Source organism: Lithobates pipiens, unplaced genomic scaffold, assembly GCF_037356315.1.
Source record: "Lithobates pipiens isolate NorthernLeopardFrog02 unplaced genomic scaffold, aLitPip1_a1.2 Scaffold_30, whole genome shotgun sequence".
NCBI lineage: Eukaryota > Metazoa > Chordata > Amphibia > Anura > Ranidae > Lithobates > Lithobates pipiens.
Window position 1 is genome coordinate 170,398,748 of NW_027507791.1, and position 21,787 is coordinate 170,420,534.

Consider the following 21,787-nt stretch of genomic DNA (forward strand, 5'->3'; position numbering starts at 1 on the left):
GAGCCCCCCATCCCCTTCTCCTGCCCATTTGCTCCCCCCTCTTTCCCTACCCCCTAACTCCCAAGTATAATTAAAATACATGGTGATTGCAAGGATCTTTTCGTTTTGTTCCCTCGATTTCCCAGCCAGGGGTTGGCGGCCCTCGGGGTGGTCCCGGCTGAGCTCTTTGACCAATAGAATGAAGGTGACCGATGTTAGAGGCCCCTCAGTCTGGGCCTTGAGGGGGATCGCCCCGCGGACTGCCCTGGTTTATAAGTAGACACTGGGGTGCCAGATCATTAGAGTGGGATAATGTGGTGGCCTAGCCACGGCTGGGGCTGCTGCTGACATAAGTTGTTAGGTTTCCCCCGGTCCCCCACGAAGTATTAACTATGTATTTTTGTTAACCTGGAAAACTGAGGGATCTATGTCTTTTACAGTTTGTCTCTGTATTACCTGCAATCCTTAAATAAAGAATTAAAAAAAAAAAAGACACTAACCAGACCAGATTCTTCTATGGCACCTGGTCTTCCCAGGGAGTCTCCCATCCAGGTACTAACCAGGCCTGACGCTGCTTAGCCTCTGAAATCAGACGACATCGGGTGCTTTCAGGTTGATGTGGCCGTAAGCGTTCTCTTCAAGACACGCCCAACCCTCTTGACAAATGCCAAGATGGTCGCCTTGAGAAACAAGCAAAAAACAACATAAAAAGAAGCCTATGGGCTTACAGCGGACCTTAAAAGATGGGACCCACTAGCTCTGTCATGGTTCGGACGCTGTAATGTGTTGAAGATGAACGCGAGGCCACGACTTCTGTATCTACTACAAGCCTTACCTATCAAAATACCCCAGACTTTCTTTCATGCGGTTCGCTCAATCTTTATCAAGTTCCTCTGGCGCGGAAAACATATGCGTATTGGTAGGGCAATGCTATTGTGACCGAAATTGCGGGGAGGTATTGGCTTCCCGGACCCTGCTCTATATTACACAGCGACGCACATGACACCGGTGGTTGACTGGTGCCGGTGTTCTGCCATATACTGTCCGGCCATGATATAGTGTCCGCGCCGTACTGCGCATGCGCAGTATGGAGCAGACGAAGCTTCGGAAAATCTCCGAAGCTGAACGGCGCCTGCGCGGTGAGTGGAGGTGGTAGCCCCACCATCCAAGCGGACATAGGGTTGTGAATATTAGAGGGTCCCTCGCAGGTGAGCTTTGCTCGCCACGCTTCGGGCTCGGCCTCGCTGCGCTCGGCTCTTTTATATTCTTACTCTATGTCCACTTGGATAGTGGGGATAGAACCTGGACTCAGTGCGCAGGCGCCGTTCATGCTCGGCAATTTTCTGAATCTGTGTTGCTGTGTACTGCGCATGCGCAGTACACAGCGGACACTATCCGATGGGGGACCATATGTGATAAGACACCGGCATTTGGAACTGAAGCTATGGGTCAAGCTAGAGCAGGAGATGGCGCGGGTTCCACTGGCTGGTCTGCCTTGGGCGGGGAGGCCATTGGAGCCCTGTGTGACTACTCACCCGTTAATTGGCCCCTCGCTCGCCGAGATGGATAGTTTTTTTCACCTTTCCCACCTGACTAACTTCCCTTCTCCTATGACCCCAATTATTGGACATCCTAGATTCCCTCCGGGCCTGTCTGACCAGGCCTTTACCAGGCAAGCCCCGAAAGGGCTTCTGAGAGCAGCCCTATTTCTTGGACCCACGGGCTTGATTCCCATGGGGACCATACTGCTAGAGCAAGTACCTGTTGCATTGAATAGCTGGAGAGCTAGACAGCTAATCCATTTCCTCGGATCACTACCTAACCATTCGTTCTTCTCTAGACAGTTCCACCCCTTCGAGGAACTTTGCCTGGATGATGGCCCAATTCGTGGTTCCCTCTCTAGGTCCTACCAAATCCTGACAGACGCACAATCCTCCACGGATCCACCCTTCCTAGCTAAATGGAAAAGGGACTTACAAACTACATTCTCCAAACCACAGAAGGACAGAATACTCTTTTTCGCCCATAAGTCGTCACTCTGCAGTAAATATCAGGAGATCTCATTTAAGCTGATCACACGCTGGTATCGTACACCGGTGGTGTTGGCCAAAATATTCCCCGGTCAATCTGACCGCTGCTGTCGCTGTGGGCAACAGACTGGCACCATTCTCCACATTTTCTGGGAATGCCCTAAATTACAAACATTCTGGCAGCCTGTCCTGAGACTCATCCACAAGTTCACAGACATTTCCTTAGCCAATGATCCCGCAGCAGTTCTTCTCAATCTAACTCCTATGTCGAGAAAGCGTTATCATAAGTCCTTACTTAAACATCTCCTCAATGCAGCTAGGGCCTGCATCCCAAGTCAGTGGAAAGAGCAATCTGCTCCAATGGTGACCCAGTGGTTCGCAAGGGTAAATGATATTGAACGAATGGAAGACCTGACTACCACAATGAGGGATAAAACATGGGAACAGATGGTTCTACTGGACCCAGTTTCGCTTTTCGGAAGAATACCTCCGTGAGACATAGTAAGCTCATGGTGATCGTTGGAGATCGCTGTTCCAAACGTTGGACAGCTGATGAGCTGGTGAGCCGAGCGCGTCTCTTGCTCCCTGGGAGGGGACCCCACCCTATCCACTCTACCCACGACACCCCCTTACCCCTTCTTTACCTTTTCTGCCATTTCCTTCCCCAATCTTCTCTTTCCCCTTCTCCCTCCTTTCAGTTCTACTATTTCCCTTCTTAACTCAAAAAAGGGAAAAGAAAATGGTATGTTCCGACCCCATTTGACTACTACACAATACTCTTCCCCTATCTATGGATATCTAAACTCTTCGAGGGTAGCAGGGCTAGTATCAATACTATTTTAAGTGATAGAGGATCCCAACGAGATGGAGCTTTAATCTCATCTTGATATGACCGCAAAGCTGTACACATGCTATTCTCCTCAGACTTCTTACCATTGGCTCTGATATCCATGCAATATGATCGTTTGTTTGTAACTATTTGTATCACACATTCTGTGAAGTTGCCTTTGCATTGTATGTCGCATACTACTAAATTAAAAAAAAAAAAAACAGAAGCCTATAGCACCTGGTATTCCCAGGCGGTCTCCCATCCAGGTACTAACCAGGCCCGACACTGTTTAGCATCCGAGATCAGACGAGATTGGGCGCTTTCAGGGTGATGGGGCCGTAGGTGATCTCTTCGGGCACTCTCAACCCTCTTGACAAATGCCAAGATGGTCACCTTGGGAAACAAGTGAAAAAAAAACAAGTCAATGTCAACAACATAAAAAGAAGAATACGGCACCTGGTATTCCAACGCCATCTCCCATCCAGGTACTAACTAGGCCCAACCCTTCTTAGCCTCAGAAAAGAGAAGAGATAGGGCTCTTTCAGGGTGATGCTGCTGTAAGCGATCTCTTTGGGCACTCTCAACCCTCTTGACAAATGCCAAGATGGTCACCTTGGGAAACAAGCAAAAAAAAGAAAACGAATCAACGCCAACAACATAAAAAGAAGCCTACAATAACTGGTAATCCCAGGTGGTCTCCCATCCAGGTACTAACCAGGCCCGACTCTTCTTAGCCTCCAAGATCAGACGAGATTGGGTGCTTTCAGAGTGATGTGGCCATAGGCAATCTCTTCAGGCACTCTCAACCCTCTTGACAAACACCAAGATGGTCACTTTGGGAAATAAGCGAAAAAAAAACAGGTCAACACCAACAACATAAAAAGAAGTCTACGACACCTGGTATTCCCAGGCGTTCTCCAATCCAGGTACTAACAAGGCCCGACTCTATTAGCCTCCAACATCAAACGAGATTGGGTGCTTTCAGGGTGATGTGCCCGTAGGCAATCTCTTCAGGCACTTTCAACCCTCTTGACAAACGCCAAGATGGTCACCTTGGGAAACAAGCAAAAAAATAAAAATAAGTCGGAAGCTAGAGACAATACGGCCCGAGTCCTCAATTTAATCCATGCAGCGCATGTACAGGGAAGGCCCTTGCTTATGTTGTCAACGGACGCGGAGAAGGCCTTTGACAGGGTGGACTGGCACTTTATGCAGGCCACCCTGGAACATATAGGTCTTGGCCCCAACATGATGAGCTGGGAAATGTCGCTTTACTCCACGCCATCGGCAGCGGTACGGGTGACCGAGTGGTGCTCGGACTCTTTCCCCATCACTAATGGGACGAGGCAGGGGTGCCCTCTGTCTCCCCTAATTTTAATTCTGACACTGGAACCACTTATGTGTCACGTTTGGAATGACCCGAATATTACTGGCATATCCAAACCCTCGGCACACCACAAAATTGCGGCGTACGCTGACGATCTAATTTTTTCCGTCTCCAATCCACACATTTTGCTTCCCAAAATACTTGCGTCTCTACAGCGACACGGCAGCCTATATGTATTGAATATATCGGTTCCGGATGGTGAGGCCAAGAGGCTCCGCTCCTCTTTTCCATTCTACTGGGCTGAAAAATCTATACGTTAACTGGGCGTTGACATCGCAGCGGATTTAGCGCAATTGTACCTGCTTAATTTTGTCCCTCTCCTGGATAGACTGAAATCTGATTTGGGAAACTGGCATGCTTTAACACTGACCTGGTTCGGGCGCTGTAATGCATTCAAAATGATGGCCCTCCCTCGGATCTTATACATGTTCCAGACATTACCGATCCGGTTACCCCCAATTTTTTTCAGACAACTGCAGCTGCTGCTCCGGGACTTTATTTGGGCGCGCAAACTGCCCAAAGCCCATTTGCAATTGCTTGCCAGACCAAAGGACAAGGGGGGTCTGGGTCTCCCAGATCTCAGACAATACTACAGAGTGACTCTGCTAGCGAGAGTCGTTGATTGGCATTGTAATGGCCCACACAAGCAGGGGGTGGAGATGGAGATTGAGGATGGATCCAGTCCCCTATTGACCTCCCCGTGGCTCCTGTCCTCCCTACCAAAAGACCTCAGAGGTCACCCCGTAGTGGGAGCTACGTTGGCTGTTGTGCGGAGGTTGTTCCGCTGCACACACATTGCTCCCCTGCCATCACCAATGACTCCGGTTATAGGTAATCCAGACTTCCCACCGGGATTTACCAACAAGAAACTGCGACAGTTGACAGTGGTGGGGAAACAGCGTCTGGGAGAGATGTGGCCCACGGGAGGGCTCCCGACCACGCAAACTGTCGCCGAGCTTTCTGACCCTCCGCTTGACTTGTTTAGTGCTTATCAACTTCGTCACTTTCTTCTGGCCATACAAAGGGCCCCCTACACTCCTAGAGACCTGACACCCTATGAATCCATCTGTCACAAAAGGGAACCTGTGCGACACACCCTCTCCCTCCTGTACAACCTATTGAGTAGTCAGGAGGAGGAGTCAACCCCCACCATTTATCCACAAATGGGAGAGGGACTTTGGCATCACATTTACCCCACAACAGATAGGGAAGATCCTGACCTTAGTACATAAAGCTTCCATCGCAAACCAATATCACGATACAAGATAGTCTCACGCTGGTATAGAGTCCCATACCTTCTGAATAAAATGGATAGATCGATCCCGGATGTTTGTTGGAGGTGAAATTCAGATATGGGGACCATGGGACACCTTTTCTGGGCATGCCCGACCTTGAGGAACTTTTGGGTTCCCAGTAGTGTGCCTTCTACACTTGACCGAACAGCCTGATCGAAAATACAAAAAAACCCTCACGATGCACCTCCTGAATGCCGCCCGGGCCTGCATTCCCGCACTGTGGAGGCAGCCTCAGCCCCCATCCAAGGTGCTGTGGTATTCCAAAGTCAATCATATTCTCCGGATGGAAGAATTGACCGCCACCCTTCACAACACTGAAGAGGCATTTAGTGTTACATGGAGGCCCTGGAGGTATTTTACTGTTACGCGAGACTACATTCGGGAGGTGAGCAGTGCCTCCGTCCCAGAAAACGACTGAACATCTAACGTTTACCTACGTAGGCCATGTCTGCCCTGGGTGGCATTCCCCCCCTCCCTTTTTGTCTTTATTTTTCTTTTTTTTCCCCGCCGCCATCCCCCCACCTCCTCTCTCTCCGTCTTTGCACTCTCTTCTTCCCCCGTCCTCCCTTTTGACTATGCCTTGTCTCCTTACTAGCCTTCGGGACCCAGAAGAACCCCAGGGTTCTGGACATGACCGGCTCATATTTTACTCTGGTTCACGTAGGTCATGATAAGCTGGCTCGCTGTGGTCCCAGTTGTTCTCCATGATTACATTTGTCCGAACGGAGTTGCACTAGTTATACTGTACTACATGTCGGAGGTGGGGTTTCTCTATTTTTTGCATGAAACTGTAGGACTCCCCTCTGAGAACCCAGAGTTATTTGGCTGCCTATTTTTTGTTAGCATGTAATTGTGACCCTGGCTCATGCTGTATGGTTGACTGTTATATTTATGTTGTTCTACTTAATAAAAGAATAATAAAAATTAAAAAAATAAGTCAATGTCAACAACTTAAAACTAAAGCCTATGGCATCGAGAAATCCCAGGCGGTCTCCCATCCATGTACTAACCATGTCCCAACCCTGCTTAGCCTCTGAGATCAAATGCACGCTCAACCCTCTTGACAAACGCCAAGATGGTCACCTTGGGAAACAAACAAAAAAAACAAGTCAACGCCAACAACATAAAAAGAAGCCTGCGGCATCTGGAAAACCCAGGCGGTCTCCCATCCAGGTACAAACCAGGCCCAACCCTGCTTAGCCTCTGAGACCAAACGAGATTGGGCGCTTTCAGGGTGTTGTGCCCGTAGGCAATTTCTTTGTGCACTCTCAACCCTCTTGACAAATGCCAAGATGGTCACCTTGGGAAACAAGGGAAAAAAAACAGGTCAAAGCCAACAACATAAAAAGAAGCCTACGGCATCCGGAATTCCCAGGCGATCTCCCAATCAAGACACTAACCAGGCCAGATCCTTCTATGTCACCTGGTCTTCCCAGGCAGTCTCCCATTCAGGTACTAACCAGGCCTGATGCTGCTAAGCCTCTGAAATCAGACGAGATTGGGTGCTTTCAGGGTGATGTGGCCATAAGCGTTCCCTTCAAGACACGCCCAACCCTCTTGACAAACGCCAAGATGGTCGCCTTGAGAAACAAGCGAAAAAAACAGTTCAAAGCCAACAACAAAAAAAGTAGCCTATGGCACCTGGTATTTCCAGGCGGTCTCCCATCCATGTACTAACCAGGCCCGACACTGTTTAGCCTCTGAGATCAGGTGAGATTGGGCGCTTTCAGGGTGATGGGGCCGTAGATGATCTCTTTGGGCACTTTCAATCCTCTTGTTAAACGCCAAGATGGTCACCTTGGGAAACAAGCGAAAATAAACAGGTAAACGCCAACAACATAAAAAGAAGCCTACGGCACCTGGTATTCACAGATGGTCTCCCATACAGGTATTAACCAGGCCGTACACTGCTAGGCCTCCGAGATCAGATGAGATTGTGCGCTTTCAGGGTGATGTGGCCATAGGTGTTCTATTTAGACACTCTCAACCCTCTTGACAAATACCAAGATGGTTATCTTGGGAAACAAGTGAAAAAAAAAAGGTCAACGCCAACAACATAGACCCTGGCGGTCTCCCATCTGACCCAGACCCTGCTTAGCCTCTGAGATCGGGCGCTTTCAGGGTGCTGTGACCTCAGGCGAACGCTTTGGGACATACTCAAAACTCTTGACTGATGCTAAAATGGTCACCTTGGGAAACAAGCGAAAGAAAAACAGGTCAAAGCCAACAATATAAAAAGATTCCTACGGACCCTGCTTAGCCTCTGAGATCAGATGAGATCGGGCGCTTTCAGGGGAATGTGGCCGTAGGAGATTTCTTTGGGCACTCTCAGCCCTCTTGACAAATGCCAAGATGATCACCTTGGGAAACAAGCGAAAAAAAAAAAACATGTCAACGCCAACAACATAAAAAGAATCCTACGGCACCTGGTATTCCCAGTTGGTCTCCCATCCAGTTACTAATCAGGCCCGACAATGCTTAGCCTCCGAGATCAGACAAGATCAGGCACTTTCAAGGTGATGGGGCCATAGGCGATCTCTTCGGGCACTCTCAACCATCTTGACAAACGCCAACATGGTCATCTTGGGAAACAAGCGAAAAAAACCAAGTCATTGCCAACATTGGAGGCTAAGCAGGGTTGGGCAATCAGTTTCCTTGCCTGAAATAGGCATCTCAGAACTGCCATCTGGCTACTTCCCGGGTTTCCAACTCCTTCAACTAATCCCAGGAGACAATACTTCGCCTCCATCCTGGTGGAGGTTCCAACCACCCGATCAATGGTTCCTGTCACCTCTGTCCAGTAGCGGATCAATTTTGGGCCTCTCCAAAACATGTGCATCATGTCTCCCCCCATGTTCCCGCACCGGGGGCAACTTGCGTCCGGCCGTTCGGCCAAACTGAAAAAGTTTACGAGGAGCATAATAGGTTCTATATAATAAGAACAGATGTGACATCCTGTGTGAGGAGAGCCACAATTCACCACAGGCAGGATTCCTGTGGCCAATTATAGCTCGGGGGGTTTAGTACACACCCCACACTATATAAGGCCACCAGCACGGCGGCCTTGTATAGTGTGTTGCGGTGGTCAGGGAAAGAGGACGATAGGCAGGGACAGTGTCTTTACTGCTTGGGAACCTAGCACTGTTACAGTGGGTGTTATGTGCCTCCTGCACAGTACACACCTGAAGCTACCCTTTATTACTGGTGTTCAATTTCTGCAATACATGCATCTGCAGTGCAGAAGTTAGAGTCGGTGTTGTGTGCCTCCTGCACAGTATACACCTTATTGCTGGTGTTCTGTTTCTGTAATACTGTTACAGTGCTAGGGTGTACAGAGAAGCTGGTATATATAGAAGACTACAGCATACAGAAGAAAGGCTAGTAAATACAGAATACAGGTTTCGTGTATGTAGATAGGCTTGAGTATACAGAGATGCTAGAGTAAACAGTGAGGCTGGGGTACACAGAGAGGCTAGTTTAAAGACAAATACAAAGATGTTAGTGTATATAGAGAGGTTAGTGTATAGAGAGAGTCGAGTGTATACAGAAAGGACAGTGCATATAGAGAAGCTAGTGTATACAGAAAGGGTATACATGAAAGCTGACATTCTATACAGAAGACTGGGTAGTGTATACAGAGAGTCTAGTGGGTACAGAAGACAGGCTGGTGTATTCTAGCTAGTTTTTACAGTCTAGTGTATACAGAAGACATAGAGTTTAGTGTATTCAGAGAGTCTAGTGTATACAGTCGGCGAGTGTATACATAAGACTGGCTAGTTTACACAGTGTTTACAGAGATGCAAGGGTGTACAGAGAAGCTGGTATATATAGAAGACTACAGCATACAGAAGAAAGGCTAGTTAATACAGAATACAGAAGACTCGTGTAGGCTTGAGTATACAGAGATGCTAGAGTAAACAGTGAGGCTGGGGTACACAGAGAGGCTAATTTAAAGAGAGGCTAGTATATACAAAGATGTTAGTGTATATAGAGAGGTTAATGTATAGAGAGGGTCGAGAGTATACAGAAAGGACAGTGCATATAGAGAAACTAGTGTATACAGAAGACAGGCTTGGGTATACATCCAAGCTGACAGTGTATACAGAAGACTGGGTAGTGTATACAGAGATTCTAGTGGGTACAGAAGACAGGCTGGTGTATTCTATCTTGTTTACAGTCTAGTGTATACAGAAGACAAGCTGTGGTATACAGAGGGTTTAGTGTATTACAGAGATGCAAGGGTGTACAGAGAAGCTAGTATATATAGAAGACTACAGCATACAGAAGAAAGGCTAGTGAATACAGAATAAAGGCTGGCTTCTACGGAGAGGCTACCACTACGGAGATGCAGAACACTACCTAGGGTATATAGAGAGGCTAGATTATACAGAGAGGCTAGTGCATAGAGTGAAGCTATTGTATATAGAAGCCTGGTAAGTGTATACAGAGAAGCTAGTGTGTACAGAAGAAAGGCTAGACAGGCTATAAAGAGAGACAAGTTTTTATAGAAGACAGTTTGGGGTATACAGAGATGCTAGTTTATACAGAGAGACTAATGTATACAGAAGACAGGCTAGGGCATACAGAAGACAGAAGACGGGCTAGTGTATTCAGAACATAGGCTAGTGTATATCGAAGACAGGCTATTGTATGCAGAAGACCGGCTAGTGTAAACATGCTGGTGTATATAGAGAGGCTAGAGAATTTAGAGGGTAGGCTAAGTGATAACAGAAGACAATCTGGGCTATACAGAGACATTTCATCATTTCATCTAGCTCACATCTCTAATGGAGTTTGTCTCATTGCCATGTTATGCCTTTTCATTCTTATGCTAAATATAGATCACTACACGATTTTAATCATCCACATCAAGCATGCAATAAAACTATCATACATCAAAATAAACCATGTACTCCTTTGCTCTATTTTGCATATTTGTACCGGGACTGTGATTATGTGACAGTCCTGACACACCATCCTGACTTATTTTTCTTTATTTCTTATTAGAAATAGAGAGTACTAACTCAAGATCCGGTTAAATCTATTCACTTCCATGAGTTCTACCTCTAATTGTACCTTAATGCAAAATGTTCACAAAACCATCCATTTGCTACCAGACATGCTGCACATACTAAGAGTAATGTAACTATCGCTCTCTAACGATGTAAACAGTTTTATTGCTTTTCTGACATTGACCGAGTATCTCTGACATTAACTGAGTATCTCTCTGCACTATGATCTTAATAATAATAATAATAATAATAATAGGATTGTGTAATGCAAAGATCAACTAGTCTAATATAAGCTTTCTCATTGGTACCGGCATATCCTTTAAATTTAGACTAACGCAACTATTTCTCGGCCATTTTCAAGCTAAGCTTTCAATCTCTTACCTTTGAACAGCGATACTTCCTCCCTACAATATTAAGCCATTTAAATGTCCTATTGGTCGCCTATATTATACAACTCTTTGAAAAGCCTATATGTAGAGAATAAAACTAGTCTTACATCTTAATAAAACAGTTTTATTGCTCAACCAGTATCAGCTGTCATGACAAATAAACGTTTCCACTGTTTGACTCTATTTTCTGTATTACTTCTTTTTCTCCACCTTATCTGTCACAGTTAAAACACAGTGACAAAACATTTCTTTTTACCGCAGCAAAATGTGAGAAAAGCAGTATAAGCCGTCTTTCTGCCATATGCAACCATCTCTCGCTACCTCTATGCAATAGGATTCTCTTTCCAGTGGAAACGGAAAACAGTCAGTGTAAGCCGTCTTCGTGCGTAACAAAATTAGTGGAACGATTTACACGTTGGAATTTGCAAGCTACGTCAATTTACTGTTAAATAGAGTACCTTTGCATTTATCCCTTGACTTTGCAACTATCCCTTGATCCCTTTTGTGTATTCACTTTATTCTTATAATGCCTCAATATTTTCCTAATTTGTTTTGCTATACTTATTATTATATTATAGAGATTACTAACTCTAAATCATTGTAAACCTAACCATAGTTATAATGTCTACAGCTAATTTTACGTTAAAGCAAAATTCACACAAAACCATCTTTTTAAAACCTTTACACATTAAGAGTAATGCAACCATCTCTCGCTACCTCTATGCAATAGGATTCTCTTTCCAGTGGAAACGGAAAACAGTCAGTGAAAGCCGTCTTCGTGCGCAGCAAAATTAATGGAACGATTTACACGTTGGAATTTGCAAGCTACGTCAATTTACTGTTAAATAGAGTACCTTTGCATTTATCCCTTGACTTTGCTACTATCCCTTGATCCCTTTTGTGTATTCACTATATCTCGACCTATACATACTGCCTCAAAATTTTCGTAATTTGTTTTGCTATACTTATTATTATTATTTTATAGAGATTACTATCTCTAAATCATTGTAACAAGTTATAATGTCTACAGCTAATTTTACGTTAAAGCAAAAGTCACACAAAACCATCTTTTTAAAACCTTTTACACACTGCACATTAAGATTAATGCAACCATCTCTCGCTACCTCTATGCAATAGGATTCTCTTTCTGACTCTATTTTGTGTATTACTTCTTCTCCACATTAACTGTCACACTGATAACCATTTGTAACACATAACACTTGCAACACATTTTTTAACAGCGGCAAAATGTGAGAAAAGCAGTGGGACGGTTTACTTGATTGAGAAGTGGTTGCAGTAGCAAAGCATAGGAATACAGTTTGATTACATTAATAACACATAATGCAACTATTTTACATTCATTTTACATTCACATCATGCATACATCCTAATGTAAGCTGTCTATCACTATTAATGTTCATGGTTACTGATACATTATGCCGATGACCAGTGGAAACGGAAAACAGTCAGTGTAAGCCGTCTTCGTGCGTAACATAATTCATGGAACGATTTACACGTTGGAATTTTCAAGCTACGTCAATTTACTCTTAAATACCCTTTAGCTGCTTAGCTCACACTTTGCTGTATGTAGCCGCGTTTACATGTAAGTAACCAATGGGGATTGACATTTCATGTCCATCTCACATCTCTAATGCAATTTGTCTCTTTGCCATGTCATACTTTGCCAGTTATTATACTTTCTCATCCGATAGAAACCTAGGCGTTGCTGATATTTCATGATTACAGCAATCATCTCATCTAATTGCGTTTCCGACATTCTGCCTTGGTATTACTTTGCAATGCTCTATTGAACAATGTAAAGGTAAGCTAGATATTTTGTGTATTTCCAGTTAAACTCGACCTGTATATACTGTCTCAATATTATCCTTTCTAATTTTGCTAAATTAGATTATAGAGTTTGCTATGTCTAAATCCAGGTTACATACTTACCTTTATTACGTATACTGCTAATTTTAGGATAATACAAAACCATCTTATTGCTTCTTTACACGCTGCACATATTAAGAGTAATGCAATGCTACCGTGAACAGTTTAATTGCTCGGGATAACTTTTACATTTAGAGTAATGAAATGATTTCTCAGTTTTTTTGGAGCTACTGCAACTATCGCTTCCGATCTCATTTCGACTGCAATACTTAATCTCTGCTATTGCAGAATATTTAGCTGCTGACACGTAATTAACTTGATTGATAAAAACCTACACACGTTGTTGCTGTTATTTCACGTATTTCCACTTAAACTCGTTATAGTTATTTTGCTATATTTATTACTAGTATAAACAGATTACTATCTCTAAATCCTGGTAAACCAGCTCACACTAAACCATCTAATTTCTACCTTACACGCAGCACATATTAACATATTAACATTTAGCCGGTATAGTGAAATAGTAAACGAAATGTGTAGATCACTCATCTAATATCGTCTTTTCAGTGCTACCGGAACAACTTTTAAATTTAGAGTAATGCAACGATTTCTCAGTTTTATGAAACTACTGCAACTAACGCTTTGGATCTCTTTCCTGATAAATTACGCTCTGCAATATTAAGCCATGTAAATTGTCCTATTGGTCTGCTAACAATGCTATGTATAATAATACAAATCTTTTAAAAGCAATATCGTCTCACTGCAATACTTACACTCTGCATAATATATATGAATAATGCGAATAATGCTAATAATAAAGTCGTGTAAAACTCGGCTATAAGTAGAGAATAAAACTATCTTACATCAAAATAAACCATGTACTGCCAAACCAATAATGGCCAATTACTCAACGTCTATCAGTCAATGACTTAACAAAATAAACTTTAGCACTCTTTTGCTCTATTTTGAATAGTTGTAGTTCTCCACATTAACTGTCACATTGATATCACCACTGACAACACACCACTTTGTAACAGCACCAAAATATGAAAAAAGCATTTTACATGTTTCAGAAGTAGTTGCATTAGCAAAAAATAAAGTCCTGTTTTCTTTACACGCTAGCTTTTCTGTATACATGAATCTCTCTGTGTACACTAGCCACTCAATATAGACTAGCCTCTCTGTCTTCTGTATACAGGTGCCCGTAATCTATATAAACTAGCCTGCCTTCTTTTTACAATAGTCTCGGTGTCCCAGCCTCTCTGCATACACTAGCCTCACTGAATTCCCCAGACTGTCTTCTGTATACACAAGTCTATCTGTAAAAAAAATAGCCGGTCTTCTGCAAACTCTAGCCTCTCTGTGTAACACAGTCTCTCTCTGGATTCCCTAGCCTACATCTCTGCATACCCAGGACCTTCCTCTGTATAATCTAGCCTATCTGTATACACTAGCCTGTCTTTTGTACAAATTAGCTTCTCTGTAGCCGGTCTTCTGTATACACGAGCCTCACTGTCTACTATTGGTTGTCTTTTGTATACACTAGCATTTCTTTATACATTAGCTCTCTGTATACCCAAGCCTCTCTGTATACACTAGTCCACCGGTATACACTAGCAAGTCTGCATACACTAGCCTCTCTTTGTAACTCAACTTCTCTCTCTGTATACCTTAGCCTCCATCTCTGCATACCCAGGACGTTCTTCTCTATAATCTAGCCTATGTGTATACACTAGCCGGTCTTCTGTAGACATTAGCCTCCCTGTATAAACTAGCTGGTCTACTGTATACACTAGTCCGTCTGTATACACTAGCAAGCTTGCATACACTAGCCTCTCTGTGTAACCCAGCCTCCATCTCTGCATACCCAGGACGTTCTTCTCTATAATCTAGCCTATTTGTATACACTAGCCTGTCTTTTGTACACATTAGCCTCTCTGTATAAACTAGCCGGTCCTCTGTATACACTAGTCCATCTGTATACACTAGCAAGTATGCGTACTCTGTATACCTTAGCCTCCATCTCTGCATACCCAGGACGTTCTTCTGTATAATCTAGCCTATCTGTATACACTAGCCTGTCTTTTGTACACATTAGCCTCTCTGTATAAACTAGCCGGTCCTCTGTATACACTAGTCCATCTGTATACACTAGCAAGTCTGTGTAACCAAGCCTCTCTCTCTGCATACCCTAGCCTCCATCTCTTGCATAAACCAGGACCTTCTTCTGTATAATCTAGCCTATCTGTATACACTAGCCTGTCTTTTGTACAGATTAGCCTCTCTGTGTAAACTAGCCGGTCTACTGTATACACTAGTCCATCTGTATACACTAGCAAGTCTGCATACTCCTGCCTCTCTGTGTAACCCAGTCTCTCTCTCTGTATACCCTAGCCTCCATCTCTGCATACCCAGGACGTTCTTCTGTATAATCTAGCCTGTGTTTTGTACACTTTAGCCTCTCTGTATAAACTAGCCGGTCTTCGGCATACACGAGTCTCTCTGTATACCATTGGATGTCTTTTGTATACACTAGCTGCTCTTTATACATTAGCTCTCTGTATACCCAAGCCTCTCTATACACTAGTCCGTCTGTATACACTAGCAAGTCTGCATACACCAGCCTCTCTTTGTAACCCAGCCTCTCTCTCTGTATACCCAAGATGTTCTTCTCTATAATCTAGCCTATTTGTATACACTAGCCTGTCTTTTGCACACATTAGCCTCCCTATATAAACTAGCCGGTCTTCTGTATACACTAGTCCGTCTGTATACACTCTAGCCTCCATCTCTGCATACCCAGGACGTTCTTCTGTATAATCTAGCTTATCTGTATACACTAGTGTATACAGACAGACTAGTGTATACAGAGGACCGACTAATGTGTACAAAAGACAGGCTAATGTATACAGATAGGCTAGATTATACAGAAGAACGTCCTGGGTATGCAGAGCGCTCAGCTTCAAGGTATGGCCAACGTGAGTAATATGAGGGACACTCCTCACCCCCGCCCCCACCTACCAGATCTGAGTTTCATCCCCTTGCCCTCTCTGCCCCGGTCATCTGGTGGCAGTTTTATGCACTCCCTGGCCCCCACCCATTCATAATCCTTACCGACCTTTCTTTCCGCTGCTCACAGGAACACACTGAATGACTTGTCTAATTAACCAACTTGTACAAGACACCGCTATCCTCCTGTCTGACACCGGTCCCCCTTGGAGGCTTTACCCCTCACTGTTTGGGTGGTCCCTGCCTCTCCCTGGATGCTCCACATATACCACAACGACATTGTCAGAGGGGCACCACTTGACAGGACACAGGGCTTTCATTCCGGTGCCATCTCCCATTGGAGGAAGGGATGATGGCCCCAACCCCTTGGCAGCAGGTTCTTTCATGTACAGACCAGGGCGGCTCATCTTCCCTTCTGGAGTCTTGACCTTAGATGGGGGAGTTGCACTTTGGGGGGTCTGAGTGATACCTAATGCGCTGTACTGGAAGGGCTTGACATTCCCGCATATGTGTCCCCTCCCCCTGGATGCGCCCCTTGTCCCCCCCTCTGACTCCCACCTACTCTTTGCTGACATTGCCTTCTGCAGCTTTCGGGGACCCTGGATGACTTATTTATTGAGCCTATTGGTACGAGACACTGCTTCCCTCCAGGGTGACTCTGGACCCCCCTGGAGGATTTACCCCTTACTGTTTGGGCGGTCCCAGCCTCCCTCTGGATGCTCTACACAGCCCCCGATGGCGATGCAGGAGAGACACTAATTGGCGGGCCCCAGGACTGCTGCTCAGGTGAAGTCTCCCGTTGGATGGAGGGATGGTGGCCCCAGCCCCTTGCCTGCCGGATTTTCCATGCACCGACCAGGGCTGCTCCTCTTTCATCTTGATGTGGTGACCATGGAGGGGAGGAGTTGAAATTTATGGGGTCCGGGTGTTTGCTGGTGGGAGTGCGCTAAAGGACTTGACATTTCTGCATGTTTGTCCCCTCTCCCCTGTTTCCCCCCTCCCTTCCCCCCCTTCCCACCCTTCCCTTCCCTCCTTTCCCTCCCCCTTTCCCCCTTCCACTCCCCCTTTCCCCCCTTCCACTCCCCCTTTCCCCCCTTCCCTGCCCCTTTTCCCCCCGGGGCGTGGACGGGGGAGAGGGGGGTAAGGAGAGGACAATCTGCCAAAGGGAGAAATGCATTTGTCCGGGGACTGCATGTACTTTAGGGGTATGGGACGGGGAGTGGTGGATCCCATTCTGTGATGCCTTTTCTGTTGTGACGGGCTCCCTCGTGCATGCCTATGTTTAGGGCGAGCCGAGGAGACCCCTCAGTGCTGACAGTTATATGCTCTACCTCTGTTTTGGTTATACTATTGTTTTTTGTTTCTTTGATGTTACTGATTGTCTTTTATTTGCATACCGGTATCAGACGTGACATTTACCACTGCCGGGACTGGGGGGACTAGGATTCGGGGGCTCCCTCTCCGACCTGTCTACCCAATAACCCAAGTAGGACAGCGCTTTAAACCCAGTGTACATCTGGTAAGCGCTATAGCATAATTGTGCTGTTTTAGTATACCCTTCCTGTACTGTTGAGTGCGGACAACCCTTAATTTCCCTCTCCCCCTGGGGTTGAGGTGCCCGGCCTCTTTTTCCCTTTACCTTTCCTTCCATTTGCCCTTCCTTTCTCCCCCTTAGTTCCCGCCATGCATTACCTACCCAAAACCTACCTTGGTTCAACTTTCTTTGCTTTTCTCTGATGTCCCCCTCCCCCTCCCCGAGGAGCGATGGCAGACTCAGTCAAGGTCACCTCTCTAAACGTTAAGGGACTGAACTCCCCTGAAAAATGGTGGATCCTCCTGTGAGAACTGAACACATCCTGTACTGATGTGGCCTTTATACAAGAAACACATTTTAAAAATACTAGCCTCCCCTTTCTATGGTCGAGATCCTTCCCTAAGGTCTACCACTCTACTAACCCCTCCTCTCCATTCTGATCTCTAGCAGGCTCCCCTGGGTTCTCCAGGATTCTCTGGTGGACCCTGGGGGCCAATATCTTTTTCTTAGGGGCCACATTGGAGAGCGCCTTTTTACATTTGCCACTGTGTACGCTCCCAATGATCACCAAGACACGTTCCTCAGAACTACCCTGCACAGATTATGTGACTTTCGGGAGGGCCAATTGATATTAGGTGGGGACTTTAATGTCCCCTTTCGCCATCGGTTGACACTTCTGCCTCTTGCTCCTCGCTCCCTACCCCTCACCTAGGTCTCTATTCTGGCACCTTAATGAGAGCCTCCTCCAGATACCGTAAGTTTTAGCAGATGTGACCAGGGAATTGGACCTTTATTTCCAAGAAAACTAAAGCACGACTGTGACCCGGGGATAATTTGGGAGGCTCACAAGTCAGTACTCCGCAGGGTACTTATCAGGCACGGGGCGCGCATCAAACGAACACGGAAGGAACAGCTTGCTAATCTGTTTCGTGAACTTGCCTCTGTGTAAGCGAAACATAAACATACCCCCTTACGGACCTTAGAGATTGAATTGGGGACACTCCATACCCATATTGCTGTCCTACTCCATTATAAAGCGAAAGCGGCACTCCAGTTTTGTCGTAAACTGACGTAGGAATCAGAGGACACATGCAGAAAAATCTTAGCCAGGTCGGTAAAGGAGTTGAAATTTGGCTCTTACATACCACAGTTGATAGATGAGAATGGCCAGAGGGCCTCTACCCCAACCCAAATAGTCGAAGTCTATGAAAAATGTTACTCTGATCTCTACAACCTGCCCGATTCAGGGTCTGGACAGGACAATATAGACAGATATGTAACCGGTTCTGGTCTACCAACCCTCTCATCGGAATCACGGGAGTACTTGGAGGACCCGATCACACTGGAAGAAGTCCAGACGGCCGTGGGACCTCCGAAGGTGGGTAAGGCTCCGGGCCCTGACGGATATACCGCACAATACTTTAAGACCTTCCTCCCTATTCTCGGCCTGCGCTTGGTGAATTTATTTTCCTGAGGATACCCTTAGAGCCCACATCTCGTTGATAACTAAGGAGGGCAAGGACCCAGGCCTATGTGGGAGCTACAGACCCATTTCCCTCCAAAATTCGGTCCTAAAACTATTCTCTAACTCCTCGCCACGTGATTGGCACATTACTTGTAGTCCCTTATACATATTGACCAGTTAGGTTTTATTCCCACCAGGGAAGATAGGGACAACACCACTAAGGTGCTTACCCTGATCCGTAAAGCAAAGTCATCTGGGACCCCTTGTCTTTTCATGAGTACTGATGCCGAGAAGGCTTTTGATCGGGTCAAATGGACATTAATGTTCTCGGTCCTTCGCCATATAGGTCTGAGTGAACGGATGCTGGCATGGATAAGTAAGATATACTCACGTACTTACATTCCACCGGACATCGCGCGTACGTTTATGTTGAACTTCCCCCCACCCCTTGTCACTAAGATCCGCAGTTTGCTTCACGGGTGGCATTCTGGCCTCCATTCCTGGTTCAGCAGATGCAATCTCATTAAAATGAACATACTCCCTAAATTTACTTATCTTTTCCAAGCTCTCCCGATCCAGATTCCAGTCCTGTTTTTTAAGCAAGCTCAATCCTTGCTCACTCAATTTAACTGGGCCCACAAAAATCCCAGACTTAAGCGGTCACAGCTGACATTGTCTAAACAACAGGGAGGGTTTGTTCTCCCTAACTTGCGACGCTACTACCTGGCCTCCCATCTGGGGCATGTATTGGACTGGAATCGAAACAAACTTTCTAAGCTCACTCCCGAATTCCGCTAAGAAGCGCCATGTGGTGCTATAAGTATTCCCCCACAGAATTTATGTCACATCCCACTATAGGGGCTTAGTTGAAAGTCAGTCACCTGATCGCTACCCAAAACACACTCACGTCTTTGACTTTCCCCCTATTCCCTATACGTGGCCATCCAACCTTTGAACTGGGGACCCACTTAGAAATTCCAACCTAGACAATGCGTCTAAATTCGTCATTGATGGAAAATGGCCTTCTTTCTCAACCCTAACAGATCCGACAGGGCTTTTCCAACTGCCTTTTTGGAGAGCGGCGCAACTACATCATTTTCTCCATTCCATCCCCAATCCTCAAACGTTCGCCCGCCCTCAGTCGGAGTTTGAGACTCTATGCAGGAGCGAAGGCCCTTTGGCCCACATTCTCTCTCAAACAGATTACCCACACTTAACCTGTCTGGTCAACTGGGAAAAGGACCTTAATTGCTAATTTTCCCCAGCACAGAGACAACGCATTATCACTTTGGCTCTCAAAATGTCGCTGTGCACGAAGATACAGGAGACGAATTTTAAACTTCTCACCAGGTGGTATTTGACACCATCAAAGCTGCAGAAATGTTTCTCCTCTTCCTCGAACATTTGCTGGAGGTGTGGAGAAGAAGAGGGCACATTGCTGCACATTTTTTGGTCCTGCCTCAGCTTGGTGGACTTCTGGACAGAGATCCGATGCATAACACAAAAATTCACAGACTTCTCCATCCAGGAAGAGGCTGCATTCTTTCTCTTGCACCATTCACAGATTCCCATTAAAGTGGAGGGCCGGTTATAAAAAAAAAAAAAAAGTCAGCAGCTGCAAACACTGCAGCTGCTGACTTAATAAACACACTCACCTGTCCAGGGCGCCCGCGATGTCGGCCGCCCGAGGCCGACCCGTCCCTCGGCTCTCGGGTCCCGGCGCCGCCATCCCTTGTAAGGGAAACAGGCAGCGGAGCCTTATGGCTTCACTGCCCGTTTCCTACTGCGCATGCGCGAGTCCCGCAGCTACTGCGCATGCGCGAGTCCCGCAGCGCTTTCTGAATGGGACGCGCTGTGTTCTGGAACACACAGTTCCCAGAACACAGCGCGACTCATTACCCAGAAGACGCCGCGACGAAGACAGAAGACAGAAGACCTCCGCGGAGGAGGAAGAGGAAGATTAGGAGAAAGTGCCTAGCAACAGGCATTTCTGGTAAGTAAAAAAAAAAATTTTTTTTCATTTTTTTTTTTTTTTAGATTTTTTGTAATTTTTAACATTTTTTTGTTTTTCAGAGGGCCCTCCCCTTTAAGAAGTACAAAAAAATCTATTTTACGGCATGTGATAAATGCGGCGAAATCCTGCATCCCTCTCTATTGGAAAAAATGTTCCCCCCCTTTCATTACCCACTGGCTTAGGAAAATAGAGGACATTAAAAAAAATGGAGGACTTGATCCTCACATCACAAGGTATACAAGAATTTTTTAAACAAACCTGAGACATCTGGAATACCTTTATATTCTCGCTGGAAGGATGTCGCCTGCTATCGCCTTAGTGCTCTGAGCTTTCCTTGACTGGCCCCTTGGACAGTGGCTGCCATCGTGTCTCGTCCCCTCTTCTCCTTTTCTGATCTTTCAACCCTTCTCTTTTCTGCCTACCTCCCCTATCTCTCACCCCCTCCACCCCCTCTCTCTTTTGGAAAGAGTGGAAAATTGGGAATGACGGCCCCACACCCCCCTCTGGATGGATTATGCCGGAGGGACCTGGGGGTTTGTGTGACCCTGGATCTTGGTACAGTACTTTATCCGTGCCTCGAATCATTGTGATTGATGGAAGGCAGACTCACAGTTGCGAATATACCTGTATCAAGTATTGTTCAGCTGCTTTTTGCTCTGTATTTCTCTGTTGCATTATGTACTCGGGGGACCGTCTTCCCCTATTTGGAGAAAAAATTATATTTGAAAAAAAAAAAGAAGCCTACGACACCTGGTATTCCCAGGCGGTTTCCCATACAGGCATTAACCAGGCCTGCTGGTCTGCTTAGCCTCCAAGATCAGACGAGATGGAACAGATTCAGGGTGATGTGGCCGTAGCCGATATCTTCAGGCACTCTCAACTCTCTTGACAAACACCAAGATGGTCACCTTGGAAACAAGCGGAAAAAAATAGGTCAATGGCCACAACATAAAAAGA

At 45.7% G+C, this 21,787-nt stretch overlaps 3 pseudogenes; all 3 read right to left on the bottom strand.

Annotated features, from left to right (window-relative positions):
- Positions 1-3,063: 3,063 nt before the first annotated feature.
- LOC143947393 (5S ribosomal RNA) lies at positions 3,064-3,182 on the bottom strand (annotated as a pseudogene).
- Positions 3,183-3,504: 322 nt separating this feature from the next.
- On the bottom strand, positions 3,505-3,623 carry LOC143947930 (5S ribosomal RNA; annotated as a pseudogene).
- Positions 3,624-7,934: 4,311 nt separating this feature from the next.
- On the bottom strand, positions 7,935-8,053 carry LOC143949534 (5S ribosomal RNA; annotated as a pseudogene).
- Between the last annotated feature and the right edge of the window lie 13,734 nt (positions 8,054-21,787).